At 41.3% G+C, this 15458-nt stretch overlaps 1 long non-coding RNA gene across 4 annotated transcripts in view; it reads right to left on the minus strand.

The window, feature by feature from the left end:
• LOC118302218 overlaps nt 1-15458 on the minus strand; it is a 119430-nt gene that overhangs the window by 16670 nt on the left and 87302 nt on the right. For all 4 annotated transcript variants that reach the window (XR_007030573.1, XR_007030574.1, XR_007030575.1 and 1 more), the window contains one exon: nt 8359-8476. This is a non-coding gene — a long non-coding RNA (uncharacterized LOC118302218). The remainder of the gene's footprint in view (nt 1-8358; nt 8477-15458) is intronic.

Consider the following 15458-nt stretch of genomic DNA (forward strand, 5'->3'; position numbering starts at 1 on the left):
GATTCCAATTCTTTTCCTTTATTTATTTATTTATTTATTTATTATGAGATCTTTTATATGTTTGTGCCTTCCATATTTTCCAGCATGACAAAGGGATTCAAAAACATTTGAAAATATAATACACGCGTATAATTTGTTTTCACCCAGCAAGCCGATTCGAATCAGTTGTACACCAAGTTGAACTGTTCGTGGCTGCCCGGTGGACTGTTTAATCCTGAAATGGATATTATGGGTCTTCCGGGGGCTGTAGCTCCTAATGTCTCTGAGAACCCGTCTAATTCCCTCACTCTATTCAGTGTCACCCTCAAGTTATTTATGTCCCCCAAACATTTTTTTTCTTTTGCCCAGTGTCAATCTTTTCTTTTTAAATAAAACGTTTTCTAATATTTCCAAAAATTCCCAAACTCCCGTTTCCTTTTCTTTTCCGGTGTGCAGTGTAATTCATTTTCCTCATTGGCTTTGTTTCCTTTCTCATTTCATGTTTGTGTCTGGGAGGCAGACATACGGAAGAGCATTAGGGCCAGGCATAAGAAGAAAAAAAAAAAACGACGGGGTCGATTTTTTAAAATGTATTTAACATTTCGAGAATAAATTTGAAATGTCGAGAATAAAGTTGAAATACGACATCGTGAAGAAAGGGCGAAATGTTGAGATTAAAGTCGAAATAGCTCTAAACGGCCGTGTTGTGGGACCAGTTCAGCTGTCACACATCCACGTTAAATAACGTTAGCAAAGCTACGCTACCTTCGGTAACTGCACGCCCCATTCACGGTTGTTTGCAGTTGAACGTTATCGTGTCGGGACACACGTCGAGGTTCATGTGCAAACACCCGTTGTCACCGCATCTTTTCTTCCAGATTCCACCGTCAATCATAATAATCGCAACTTTACAACTTGGTTAGGAGCTAGCGTTAGCTTAGCAAACTGGCTAACAAAACACCAACATCCGGTTGTTTGGTGCTGCTGCAAAGTGCTTCCTGGTCACAACTTTCAACTTTTTTCTCAACATTTCGACTTTATTCTCGAAATGCAAGTTGAATTCAATCTTCCTTCCTGTCATTTTTGTCCTTATGCCTGGCCCTAATACTCTTCCTTACAGACACCCTACAGTTAAGATTGGATTTTAATTTTTCCTGCTTTGATAAAGTTTATAGTTAGAGCTACTCAGGTGATTCCTGATTATGCTGCTACCGGCCTAGACTGCTGGTTGAACTCCCATCATGCACTGGGCATCTCTCTCGCTCTCTCTCTCTCTCTCTCTCCCTTTTTGTGTTTTCTCTCTCCCCTAGTGTGTGAATCTCTGACTCCAGAGCTGCAAATCCAACACTATTATTATTGTTGCTGTTGTCATAATTATTATTATTCTCGTTTCAGTGTCCCTCTTATCATCGTCATTATAAGAACCAGTCTGACGGAGCTTAAAAACATCTGTTATACAACTGTTCCTTGTCTCTCTCTCTTCTCTCGCCACCTCTCCTCTCTCCCCTACTGGTCGCAGATGTTCCGCCCACAACTGAGTCCAGCTTCGGCAAAAAAATATCTTTCTGTTAAAAGGGAGTTTTTTTCTCTCCCCTCCACAGTCGCCGAGCACTCACTCATCTTGGGAACTGTTGGGCTTCTCTGTAATATTGTGAGGTCTCGACCTCAAAGTGCTTTGAGAATGTATGCTGTGATTTGGCGCTGTACAAATAAAATTGAATTGAATGGAATGTCTTGTCATTGATTCTATAAATGCAATATACAAATACAAAGGATTAAGGGGTTTTTCTTTATGCTTTACTCAATCACACCACAGCAACATGACGGTTCAGCACTGGTGTGTTTCTGTGATGTGGTGTTAGATGATCATAACTCAAGAATATGAGACTAAAAGAGCTAGTATGTACTAATATAAAAGGGGATTAATTTGATGGCAAAAGAGAGCACACTCTGAGACTCATTTCAATGTACTGTATGGACAAATGTACAGCTTGGACAAATTTAGGGCTTTGACTCTTTTTTTGTAAAAATAATACCATTTCATCTGCTAAGTAGTCAGCTGTTCATTAAGACGTCATGGGCCCGTTCCTCCGTTGCCATCGGCGCTGCTTGTCTCTTTTCCTGCTAACACATTCAGCAGCATAATCAGCTCAATCTGTTCCATGGTCTCTTGCTACCGGTACAGTTGGAACCAGGATCGCAGGCTTTTTTCCTTCCATGGCCCCTTTGCCATCACATTGTTTCCAGATCGATTGGTATTCACCCAGCATCTGTCATTGCCTCATTGCATTTGTCATAACCTGGCGTGGATTCAGGTTACGTGTGCCTCTGGTCATTTGGTCTTCGTCTAAGTCCAAGATCTGAATCACATGTTTCATATCTCTTTCATGCAAAAAAAATTCTGTTGTTTAGCTTTGACTAAATGTGTGCAACCCTAATCCTGACACCATCTCCAATCAGAGCTACCAATATCCAACAACCATGTCTCTGCCAACAGAGGACAATCTTAGCATGACTAAACAGGATTTCACAGAGACACTGGTTATTCGACCACAACACCAGCAAAAAGGTAAATAAACAGCGACCACAAGTTTCTTCTCTCGGGCAAACGCTGCAATGTGCTGCCGTGACCATAACAACTTTTGGGTCCTGGATAGATATTCATCTGGAGCTTCCCAAAGATTAGGGAGGCAAGTGATTTGCTATGTCTTATGGTAATGAAGGGTTGTTTTTAATAAGCTGCCTGTTCTACAGGGACGAGGGGCTATATCTCAGCCTAAGTAGGAGGGTCACTCGGGTCAAATCCAGATGAAATTGCTGCTTATTTTTTAATCCTGAAATCTTCAATCTCTGTTGAAACATTAAAGAAAAAAAGATTTAAATATTAAGATATATTCTGTGGTATTACAGTGCCAAGATAATGGCTATATTATGAAACACACATTATTTTGTTTAAATATTTTTCAAACATTTCCCTTTTCACCACTACTTAAAGCACAAATGTTTATTTCTATAAAACTGATTAAGAAGACCACGGATACATAAAAGCAGAGGAGGAAACTAAACCTCAGACTGCAGGTTAAACGTTACTTGAACAATTATCAGATAAGATGTGGGATCAAGCTCCTCTACCTGAGAAATAAGATCACATCAAGCACGACTGTAACTATCAGCTGCGACTTATCAAACGAGGCCTTGGAACCGTTATAGCATCACGTTAACAGACCAAAGTGAACTAAATTGAAGGTTATTCGTAAAATTATATCTTGATGAGAAGTTTTATTTCACAGACGCTTAGCGGTCTAACTGGCCGCAGTTACAAAAGCACCTTGGTAGTGCGAAGTGAAGGTACAGGGCTCGCTAGCGGGGCTGTTTTTGAACCGAAAGCCCTCCCCAATATGTGCTTAGCATACAGGAGAGAAGTCACATCTGCCCCAGAGTTTCCCTCCTCAGCCTTCAGAGGGACGTCCCCTCCATTTCCAAAAATCAAACAAGTGTGCAAGAGGGACCCCAGATCGATGGACACTCATCAGCCCCACCATCTGGCCCCCGGCTTGTTTTCTCAGCAAATGAAGCTTATTATTGAGCAAGGTGGCTAATGGCACTGAAATCTACTGGGTCGCGCCTGGTTTACTTGGGCATCTGCATTTTGCAAAGACATTTGTACGATAACAGGCAATGAAATATACCCAACAAATGCAAGCCATTAAGTTCACAAATGTACGAACATAGTAAGCTGCAGTTTTCTGTTGTTGGCGATTCAAAAGTATCATCAATTTACCCCAGATCAGTGACGACAGCCCCTGCCTCTTTCTATTTCATCCAAATATACTTACAGAGCAACATATTGTTTCTTTTGAATTATAATTTTTTTTTAAAATAAGAAACCTAACGTTACCTTAGGTATATCTATTTCTGGCATGGGCCACCTTTGGCCCTTGCCACCTTTGTTTTGGCCCGCCATTGCACTGACAAGCTGATGCTTATTCCCCTCTTATTTTGAAAGTGCTGTAAATTCCTAAACGTAATGACCAAGAATATTATATTTTGTGCAGCTAAAAAGTAAATAATCAAATTTCCACTCTTCATTATAAAGGTGGACAATACAGCTGTTTCAGCTTAATTTTCTAAAGCAACTTGGGTTGCAAGCACTTTCTGTCGGAAAGGTGTCTTTCCTTTTAAATATGTTTATGTTCCCCAAAAAGAGCATATGGATCATCTCTGCAAATTAATAACATTACTGTAAGGCAGATTAAAGAGTTATTATTATTATTATTTTGAAATGTAATATTAGATCGATGTTAATTTTCTGTTTATCACAATGATAACTACCTTTGTTATCGCGTGATCAAATATGACGATACACCAAACACAAAAATATATAACTCAGTGCCCCTGTGACGCCCAACAGAACCAAAAAAAAAGTTATGATAAATATTTTATGAGCACGACTTATACAGCAAACATCACTTAAGCTGCAAAATAAAAGGCAGAGACTGCACGTACTTTCGTGATTGATTGATTTTTTGGGTTTGGTTTTGGTATCTTCCTAGAGCAGTGGAAAATATTTAAAAAATATATAATAATGATACTCCACAAATATTTAGTTTGCAAAATAACCATGAGTCATTAGTGGGAGGCAGAAAAAGTATATTAGATGGATTAATTTATCCATAACGGGATTATCTCGTCCGGTGTGGACACCTTGATTGTTAATTTTGCAACTGGTATTACATATGACTCAGGATGCAACACAGCTTCCATTTTTATAGACTGCCGGTCAACAACACACAGTTTTTTGTTTTTTTTACACAAACTCGTCTGCAGAATCTTCAGATATCTTTCCCCTCGATTTCCTGACTTCCACTTGCTTCACTCTTCACTCACTTTCCAACTATGTACCCCAGTTAGAGCAGAATGTGACATTTCATCTCTACTACGCACCGCCGCAGCCGCCTGCTGCTTTTCACCTGTCAGCAAGAACCTTCACCTTGAGGGCATAACGTACTCACACGTTCCCGCTACTCCCCACTGAACACTGAATTCCCCCCTCAACGCAGGCATCCGAAAAACAAACCACAGCGTCACGAGAGCAGCAACGAGAACATGGTCCCACAAAAACCTGTGATTCTGTCTGATGGAAGCAGGATCAAGCCAGGAATTGAACTCATTTCACTATTTTTGGCGGACACGTTTTTTTGCCCTAGTGCTTCCACTGCACCCCTCCAGGCAGGGACACTGCTAGAAATACTGGGAAGCATGGGGGCCTGAAAGATCTGGGTCCTTTGACCCCTGCTTCAGAACTTCTCCCCTCGGGACCGACCGGATGTAAAGACCGGATTGTTTTTAAAATCAACACAACAGCAAAATGTCAGCGTTGAGACCTATAACTCAAACGATTCCGTTTCTGCTGACTACTATTTCTTGCCAGGTCAGTTATATACTGTAATGTTAACTGGCATTACAGCCAGCCAGTCGAAACAGTGGCAGGCCCTCGGTGTTGCATCAACTAAGCCGGAACGATCCGACTCCACCGTGGAGAGCAGCCAGCAATCACAGTAGTTCCCAACATGGGCAGGAAGAAAAAGCTCGGCCCACTGAACACGTGAAGGCCTTTTTGACTCGCACTAAAACAGCCCCTGTAACTATCAAGTGACACTTTCAATGCCTTGACGCTTTAGTGCCATTGGCATTAAACATGTTTTGTATCAAGATAGGATTTTGACCCTGATCACATTTAGACCTGGTATTAACATGTCTCCAATGTCCACATTGTTGGTCCTCAACTGCTTTCTGATTAAGTGATGTATATGTGTCAGTGTGTGTGTTGATTTCTGATTTGTTTACCTTCCACCTTTTCTCATATTTTTGGCGAGAGAGTCTTCCAAGGGCTCGAGTGTGATCATTGAGCCAAGGAAGGATAGGCACATTTAAATGGCTCTAACAGAGCATCTGGATCACGAGTGGATATTATGGGATTATTCATGGATGTAGTACAGAACAACTAGCAGCAGAACAAGTGTTGCGGGTGCGAGAGGATGTTGAAGGGTATAGGAATAGGAGTAGGGAGCTGTGGATCTTTAAAACCACTAGCTTTAGGATAAGTTACAGGCATGTTCACCAAATTAAAAGCAGATGAGGGCAACACCTCCGATGTATGACGTTGGGCCTGTTAACAGATTGAATAAGGTTAAGAGTCTGTAAGATCTAAAAAATAAAAAATAAATAAAAAAGAGGGAGTGGGAGGGACATCACACATTAAAATACAAAAATTTTCAAAATGTTGTGAAAAGAAAAAAAAGACAAAAGACAAAAAAAATGACAAAATAAGGGCAGAACAGTGTTCACAAGTAATAACTTTTGACCGTGCCAATGAACATGTTCCAAAATGAAAAGGCAAAACGTAACTGTACAATCGGTCCAGCTGCCGGATGAAGGATCAGGAAGTAGCTGGGTCGAATTAGTCGTGCCGCCGCTACAGCTGAGGTAGTCACTGGGTGTGTGTGCTGGCGGGGAATAATTCTGCATTTGAGGCGCGGCAGCGGGGCACTGTCATGTGGAAGTTGAGTTCTGCGGCGCAGGAGCCGGAATGCGTGAAATCAGGTCCCGCCGAAGAGATGCCTGACTCGGCATCCCTCGCTGAATCTCTCAAAACACGTTGCCCGAGACATTCATCTACTGTGGCAGCTCCCGTCTGTCAGCCTCCCTCCCTCCCTGCCTCTTGTACCTCTCTCCTCACCTTGTCATCGTGGGCCTTTCCATTTGAGTGTGATCTCCCCTTCAAAATTCCTCCTCCATTCTGCTCAGTAGAGCAACTGGGTTAACAGAGTAGCTGCCCCCCCACCCCGAATCGAATGGCCATTCCAACTGTCCTCCATCACCTCTGCCGTCATGGTAGTTAACCTTGTGGAATTTTTTAACCCAAGCTCTTCCGTTTGTTTGTCACCTGAGCCTTTTCCTAAGAAAAGCTTTTCTGATATCAGTCGATCTTTTACCGCCACTACTCTTTGAGGTACCATCTTGGTTCCTGTTGGTTAGCCGCTAAGTGTTCCCTCAGAGACATTTATATCCCGCGGTGGCAGGTCACATACATTATCAAGACGTCGCACCCCTGTCTGCTTTGCTGGCTCCCTTTTTTTTTCTTCTTTTTTTTTTAACGCACGTGACAACCTCCTCTGCCGAATTATTTCCGGAACAACGACGCCCTCCATTTTCGTGTTTGCACCTTTTATACAGAGCGTCAAGGCAGAATAAAGTTCCATGATTTGTCACTCAGTGTTCTGATCTGTACATTTCCAAAACCTCTCACAGAAGCACCTGGTCAGTTTGTGGCTATATGAGGGATCCAATTTCTACATGAACACAAAATCTTCTGCCAAAGTTAGTTATACTATGACAATTAATTAAGCCTGTTCAGGCCCAGTAGGCTCCAAAACCGTACATATAATAACTTTTTCTCTTCACTCTGGGAAACATTTTACAAATATAAAACCTGAAATAAAACCTCTGCATGTTAAAAACTCATTATGGAAGGAGTAAATAAGACACTTGTTTGCAGTCAGAGGTTTCGTGATAACAGTTGTACAGAGGCCTTTTTTTGATAATGGTTCTCTGTCGGGAGAGAAAATGCATTTTGGGGGGAGTCGCTTTTGCTCGGCTTTATTTTTGTTGCAACACTGCGAGTTGCCATGGTAAAGAATTGGCTACAGGGTGGAGTGGTGTCAGTGTAAGAGCATGTGCTCAGTTGGGAAAAAAAGGTGATGTCACCACTGAGCTCCGATGATGCTTTTTTAGCATCGTTTGAATTCAAATGCGACGGCAGTTGGTTGACGTCTTTTCCTTGTGTGGACAGGTCACTCGAATGATGTTTGATCAAGCCCCATTCTGAGGGAGCAGATTCAGTAAGTTTCAAGTGTTTCACTCTTAATAGATGGTATAAAACCTCACGTTACTATAGATTTGTCTGTCACAAACACCGACACAAAAGTGAAGCAACACAAAGCAATGAACAAACAAAAAAACCTTTGGGGCCAGGAGATTTGTGCAGTGATTAAAACCAGATGCTCATTGTACTCTTCCAAAATGGTTTGGAGAACAAGAGTCGCTCCAGAATTTCTCTCAACCCGCATCTCTCAATTCCCAACGACAAAACTTTCCCTTCCATGCACCAACGGAAAACAAATTCCCTTTCCTTAAATGGCCTCTCAACACCGTAACTCCTTCCTTAGCAAAGGCCACGGAGCGACCCCTGGAGAACATAATTCCTTTCAACGGTTGACACGGCCCATCCCCCCAACAAGTCTATTGACACCACCGTCTGGCTCGTGCCCAGAAGGTTGTGTGTGTGTGTGTGTATGTGTGTGTAAGAGGCACACTTACAGATGGCCGACAATAGGACTGCAGTAGTAGTCCAGCCCCTCGCATTCAAAACGATTTCCTTCATCAGCTTCCTCAGTGCCCAGGCCCCTTTGTGCTGCTCTTTAACCCAGCTGGCGGCCTGTTGAAACATTCCACACATTTTCAATAGGGGAATTCAAATTTAACAGCAGTTGACCGACAGCGAGACAGCATGATGCATTTGTGAAGAACATTTGATTTTCAAAAGCAAACAGGAAGCCTTGGTCAAACAAAAAAGTAGATGCTTTGTTAGAGATTGCCAATGCCACGACACAAGATGAAAACGGCTTTAAAATTAAACATATGTGAATATTACTTTTTCTACTGAAGCAACATTTTTTGCTCCATACATTTTTTTTCTTCTCACATATGAACGACGCTACAGTTGCAATCCGTCCTGGGCTACTCCAGATATGGCATATTGTTGTTTAATGTGTTGCCAGATATTAAAGACGACACAAAACAAAAATAAAGGTAACAACAATAACCAAACTTTATAAAGCATTTTTTATTCAGTCCTTGTAGGAATTGTTTCACCTTATTTTGTTGAAATCTTAACAGCCGCTGACTTACAGCATTTTTTAATTTCTCTTCAGTTTACCTTTTTGTCACAGAATTCAGTTTTTAAAAAATCACTCAAGTGACCAGGCACTGTTATTTTTCGTCTTTTGGTTACAAAACACCTTTATCACTACACCTCCTGTAACGCATTTCTCCACCAGTGGAGCAATATAGTTTAAAAGGGAAAAACTTGCATTGAGGTGTTTGATTGGCTGAATCCACTAAACACCTTCAAAATGTCACAGTGTGATTGGTGGAAATACGAGCATGCTTTTCCTTATCCTGTTTGAATGATGCAACCGGCAGACGCCGGGGTCACACGGGGGGCCCCCTTTCAAAAGAGGAGATGGCCAAGGAAACCTCCTCATCCGAGAAAATAGCGCGAGGCCCCGCGGCTCAAGATCAATAGCGCTGGGGCAGGATGTGATGTCGTTTTCTGGTCAGCTGAGTGAGTGAACAATGGCGACAATACCAAGCGCACGTGCGCCATTGTCGCCAGTGAAACTGAGACGTAAGACCTTTCCCCTGGGGCTTCCTTCCACCTCCCATCTGTCTTTGTTGTCCTTGATTGGTCGACAGCATGTGGCTCCAACGGTGTCTGAAACGATGTCAACACCACTGACAATGTTATGATTTAAAAAACCCAGGTCACCAGAATGTATGCACGGCGAGCAATGTGGTCGTTACAACTGACTGGGGCAATCCAAAAAAAGTAGAAAAAAACAAACAGCTGCTGCAGAGATAATATATTCTTATTTGTAGTGAAGTGAATAACAGTTGTGGATTGACTGGGTGAACAACGTGTCTGACATCAGACCAGTAGGGGGATATTAAACACTTCAGGGTCAGTTCACAAAAATGAATAAATAAATAAATACATTTTAGATGTTCCATTGCATACTGATATACAGTTAAATATCTCTATTTTAAAAATACCAAATTCATTCAGAGTGCCACGTTTCGATTTGTTTTACTCTTTTCTTTCTTTCTTTCTCCTTTTTTCTTTCTTTTCTGCAGAATTCAAATTACAAAATTCAGCAACAAAAAATAAATGATGTTTAGATTGCACCTTTACTTTGCTACTGTTAGCTAGATTGAAAAAAAAAGAAGTGTGTGCATCAGTGAAGCTTAGTGAGTGAAGATTACCTTGATAATCTTATTTTCAGATCATTGTCCTACTAACATTAGTCAACTCAATCAAATGTAGTGAAATGTGACTGTGTTGTATATATGTAAGTGTACACTCTAATGTCAATACAGGCACTGAAGTCCGGGCATTTTCCTGAACTTCTCTGAAGGGGCTGCATGTGCGAACGCAAGTGTCCACAAATGTTGAACCAGACAACTTTTCCTTCCTGTAAAATATCCAGAGAATGTCCAAGTCAACCCATGATTAGAATTTGTTTGACATATGTGATAGGCAAACTTCAGAAAATGACGGTATGCAGAGTTTTGCAGAGTTCATGTCTGAAAAAAAAACGAATCCTTCAACTCACACGACGAACTCTGTCGTATGAGGTAAAAACAACCGTCGTCGTCGAAAAACAGCGCCCCTAGTGGTGACAGACGGCACCACAAATACTTTTTCCGCCTCAGAGCGTCATGGGCTTTAAACACATGCTTGTGAAGGTAAGGGTGATGGTGCGGTTGACATGGCAGCGAATCAGCACCATTACTTTACAGAATATAAGGAAATCAATTCACATACACAAACTTGACGGACTCAGGTCCACTGCTGACCTCTAGCGCCCATGTGCATAACTACCGCCGGAGGGTCTGCGGTCTTTAAAACCCACATACGTCGTAACCATACAAATTCCATTTCAGAGAGTTCAACTCTGTCGTGTATTCTGTACCAGTCTGTTCATGATTTAGTTAAATGTAGACATGCGGCAGATATTATGACGGATGGTCTAAAACATAGTGGCATAGTACCCCGGAACCGTAGTCTGAGCAAACTTATTTAAGAGGGTCACATACTTATTCTCTCTGTGGGGAATCCTATCGCTCCATCCAAATTGTTTCACTCTGACATAGTGAGGGTTGAAGATGTCTGCAGGAGATGTCTGCTATCACCCCATTATACAATGAACCGCAATGCCAAAAAAATAAAATAAGAATAAGAATAAAAAAGTCCGCAGCAATCCAGAAATAACGACTCAAGTTGGCTGTGCTACCTCAATTCCTTTTTCCACATACGGCTCCCAGAGCCATATGATATACTGATATGCACATTAGTATAAATCATGGCTGGTTTTTTTTTGGTTTTTAATATCTTTGTTTTGGCTTGTGAGAATAAAGCATTTTTTGTCTGCAAAGTATTTTATTTCTTTTTCTGGGACATTTCCCGTCCTCCTGACATCAGCCTCTCTACTACACATCCTGTCATTCAATGCAACAGAAACAGAATTCAACATTCAAAGTAGTGCGATGAAATATTGACTTATTTGAGGCTACAGAGGGTTGACAACATAAAGTGCATAGCTCCATCAAAGAAATCCTGAAAGCCATATTTATTACTACGATGTTTGATGTATGAGAGGACTTTTTTTATCACTGATTACTGAAATAAAATAAGAGTAGTGATACTCGGATGTTTTCTATTTTATGTAACACATTGTTATACATAGTTGTACCATGTTATTTATTGTTCTCCTCTCTCATCTTTCTCTTTCGTATATGCTTTATTAAGTTATTTTCAGTTTATATTTTTATATCCCTTCATTTATATCACTTCAAGTCTCAACTGACACAAAATCCCCAGTAACATCAATCATGGAGCTTTGAGATTTATATATTTTTTCCAAACTAATATTACCTTTCTCATCCCAAAATGCAGAAGCAATAATGAGCAGACGCATCAATCCTACTTTCTGACACTTTACGCTTGAAGAGGAATCTTCGTGTCAGGCAATAACCGCCAGTGAGCTTCAGTGGCACAAGCTCTAGGTTGCGCTTTCCCCAAAGCTTAATGGGATAGATCAACTCTTGCATAACTGGGGGAAATCACTCACTCCGTCTCCTCCCTGACAGGACTCAGTTATGGCTCCTGGCTGATATCATTCCTGTTATCTTAAGATATCAAATTTCTGTCTTTATTGGCAAAGACCTTAGCAAATGGAGGGTAGTTCGCTCTCCCTGGCAAGACAGGGGATGACAAATGAAAGCATATTCATCCACCTCGCAAGCCCTAGTTTGGGATGGAGACCTCAGAAAGTTGTGACACTTTTAGCACCCGAAAAATTTTAACAACTTTGATGTCGTGGAACTTTTGGTGAACGCATACCCGACACTCTTTACCTGATGCTTAACTTTTGTCGAGACCTTTAGATCCATTCCCCGGGGGTGTTTCACAATGCCCACATGCCCTCCTGCTTTTCAGTGTACGTTTCCAATACTAATAAGATATATCTCATGTCCCCCTACAGTATAACATGTATTTATAAACAAAGTTTATGGATTCGTGACTGTCAGCAGTATGTTATATCACGAACAAGACAATGTGATCTGCAATTTCATTTCTAAATCAGCCAGTGAGTGTCTCATCGTGCTTCGCAAGTTTCCATTTGTCCACAGCTAGGTTATGTTCTCTGGTACATTTTGCTTTTACTCGTAATAATTTTTCAATATGCCTGGAGAGCACTGTGGGTTTTCCTGCCAACAGTTTTTTTTCTCCAGAGATGGAGACATGACACAGACTTGGGGTATAATTTGGAATTGATTGTGTGGCATTACAACATGCTCTTTGTACGTGTCGCCTGTTGAGAAACACGAGTGGTTCTTCATGAGCACAGGAGTTTTTCAAGCTGTGGTGATACTGTTTCACCTTTCTCCTCTCAATGATTACATCTCATTTGCCCACTCAAATAATTTTGTGGAAGCTGAAAATGACTATGCTTCTAGCACCAACTGTATTGCTCATGTGTTGTTTCATATTTTAACCCTCAGCCCTTGTACTATTTCCTTATTCAATTTTTTTATCGCGACAGGTTATTAATGCTGTAAGTATCAACACTGCGATGAAGCCTGGCACACCGATCCAAAAGGACTTTTGGCCCGACAGAAAGATCCACTGATGTCAGATCTACTGCTGTGCACGAAATCTGCTGCGCTAACTGTGAAAACACTTTCTCCACACTTCTTTTGGCAGGAAACCGTGATGTTTCAGTGTGAGGCGCGGGGGTGTGGGTGTAACAGGGACTCTGCTGCGGTGCTATTCCAACACTTTGCTGGAGCACTCTGTTGGCTGCTTCAACACTTAGTTGGAGCACAGGAAATTAACCCCAACGATTTCCTCAGAATGAAATTGGTGGCAATCACAGATCAGGAAAAAAAACTGTTGATGGATAACACTCTTGGATTATTGACAGAGCACGGGGGGCCTTGACAAGAGCACTCTGCCTATAGGGCAACCATGGACTGAAGTTCTGTCATCTGGGAACCGAGCAATGGAGGTGGTCTAGTTGCATAAGTAAGAATGATGAGTGTGTGCTTTTGTGTCTGTATCTCAATCTAATCTTCTTGTCTCGTAAAAAATTAGAAACAGAGCAACAACCATCTGAAGGTTGGACGTGATGGAGACGCAACCAGGAGGATTGTGGGTTGACATTGAGGGTGGAAAGCTCAGACAAGGGTCAGAGGAACAGGGTGCTCCGAAAATGAGGCACCACTATCTCTCCACATGAGCTGTGGACTGGTGATCAACAGTTGAATTAAAGGGATAGTTCAGTGATTTTAAAGTGTTAAGTGGTGGAGTTACTAAAGCATAGTTAATATGTTACCTTACGGAGATGGTGACCAGTGGAAATAGCGAAAGTCAGAGTCATACTGTTGCAGAGGGGGTGCACGTTTTGCCACATTTTAAAATGCTGCAAAAATAAATGGCTGTCTGGCGGTAAACTAAAGCAGTGAAAAAAATACATAACTTTGCGTACAATTTAACAGATTTCTTTTTTTAAGGTAAGCATTTAAAAATGTGGCAAAAAATATTTTTGCCGTGGTCCCCTCTGCAACGGTGGGACTGTGACTTTCGCTACTTCCACTTCTCCTCCAAATTCCGTAAAATTACATCGCTGATCACCATCTCCATAAGGTCACATATTAACTAAGCTCCTACAAACCCACTTCAAAATCACTGAGCTATCCCTTCAGTGTAGTTGTTGACACTTATTTTCTGCACATTAACTCTTTAAGGTAAGAGTTACCATACTGGCCCTTGTGTGATGCTTGTGTGCTAACACTTGGCACTTAATGTTTCGTCTGTGTGAAATATCATTCAAGCTAAAGACGCACCATTTAACTCCTCACGTCGACCTCCAGTTGAGTAACTTCTTCTAAAAATTTGAGAAACTCCTTCTTCTTCTTAACATTCATCACATCAGCTCTTTACAGTGTTGCAGCTACTGTGGGAACGAGTGAGTCACCCGGTACAGCTAAAGAATCAGCAAGTTTCAAACAGCAAACTTAATTGGCTTCGCCTTGGGGTCCAATCAGCTTTGGCTTGAAAGCACTATACCCTGCTATCTTGACACCCATGAGGTGTCTGGTCTGCCCACAGCCCCTCAATGATAAGATGACTCATCCACAATCTGCCGCACAACAACCCAAACCAGATCAACCAGTTTCAGTTATCTTCTTCTCGTGAAGAAAACAGAAAACTGTGGGCTGGTGGTAAAGCAAGGATAAGGGTCGGGGGACCAAGTTGCCTCCAGAATCATTAGAACGCCTAATCATGAATATCGACAGCACACGTTAACCTGGAATCTTTTAATTTTCGACATACACCGTCATGAACCATAGTGTTGTGTGTCAAACAAACCATCTCACTTCTCACAATTTTTTCACTCTTCATGGTATCAAGTAAACAGCCTCTCAGTTTTGTCAATTCAACCACACTTTTTAAATGGACTGAAACTCAAAATTTGTGGGTGTTTCTATTCCTGTGATAGCATTTGTTCTTTATTATGTCCCGGAATGCTGCTCTTTAATATGTGTACATGTTCAGGATAAATTTGGCTTCATGTTTAAATAAAATCGCTTGACATTGAATGTTTAAATACAGGTTATTCACTGAGTCAATTCAGACTTAGAATCCCCCATCCATTTTCTTCCGGAATAGCCTTTTGATGTTAAGACATATAGCCTGACTTCATGTATCATCAAATTGAAATAAGAGAGAAGAGATGTGAATTCATGCTAGTGGACCCAAATAGGTAAGATATAATAATAATATAATAATTGCACAGTTATCATCATTAGGTCTACATCTTGATCTTACAATTGTAACTGTGCAGAATCTATATATCCTGCAATACAAATGTTACAAAAATGTTGCATCGTGCTAGGCCATTAACCGAACACTTTCCTCGGAGACTAATTTGCCCAACATCTACGGCTAATTACATGCTGACAAAAACACAGCTGGCGGAAATGTGTAAAGGGAACTCAATGCTCCACTGTACTGTTTGAGCCAGGCAGCTGCCGTGCAAATGGAAAACGGCACACGGTCTAAATGAGACCAC

This window comes from Scophthalmus maximus, chromosome 4, assembly GCF_022379125.1.
Source record: "Scophthalmus maximus strain ysfricsl-2021 chromosome 4, ASM2237912v1, whole genome shotgun sequence".
Lineage (NCBI taxonomy): Eukaryota > Metazoa > Chordata > Actinopteri > Pleuronectiformes > Scophthalmidae > Scophthalmus > Scophthalmus maximus.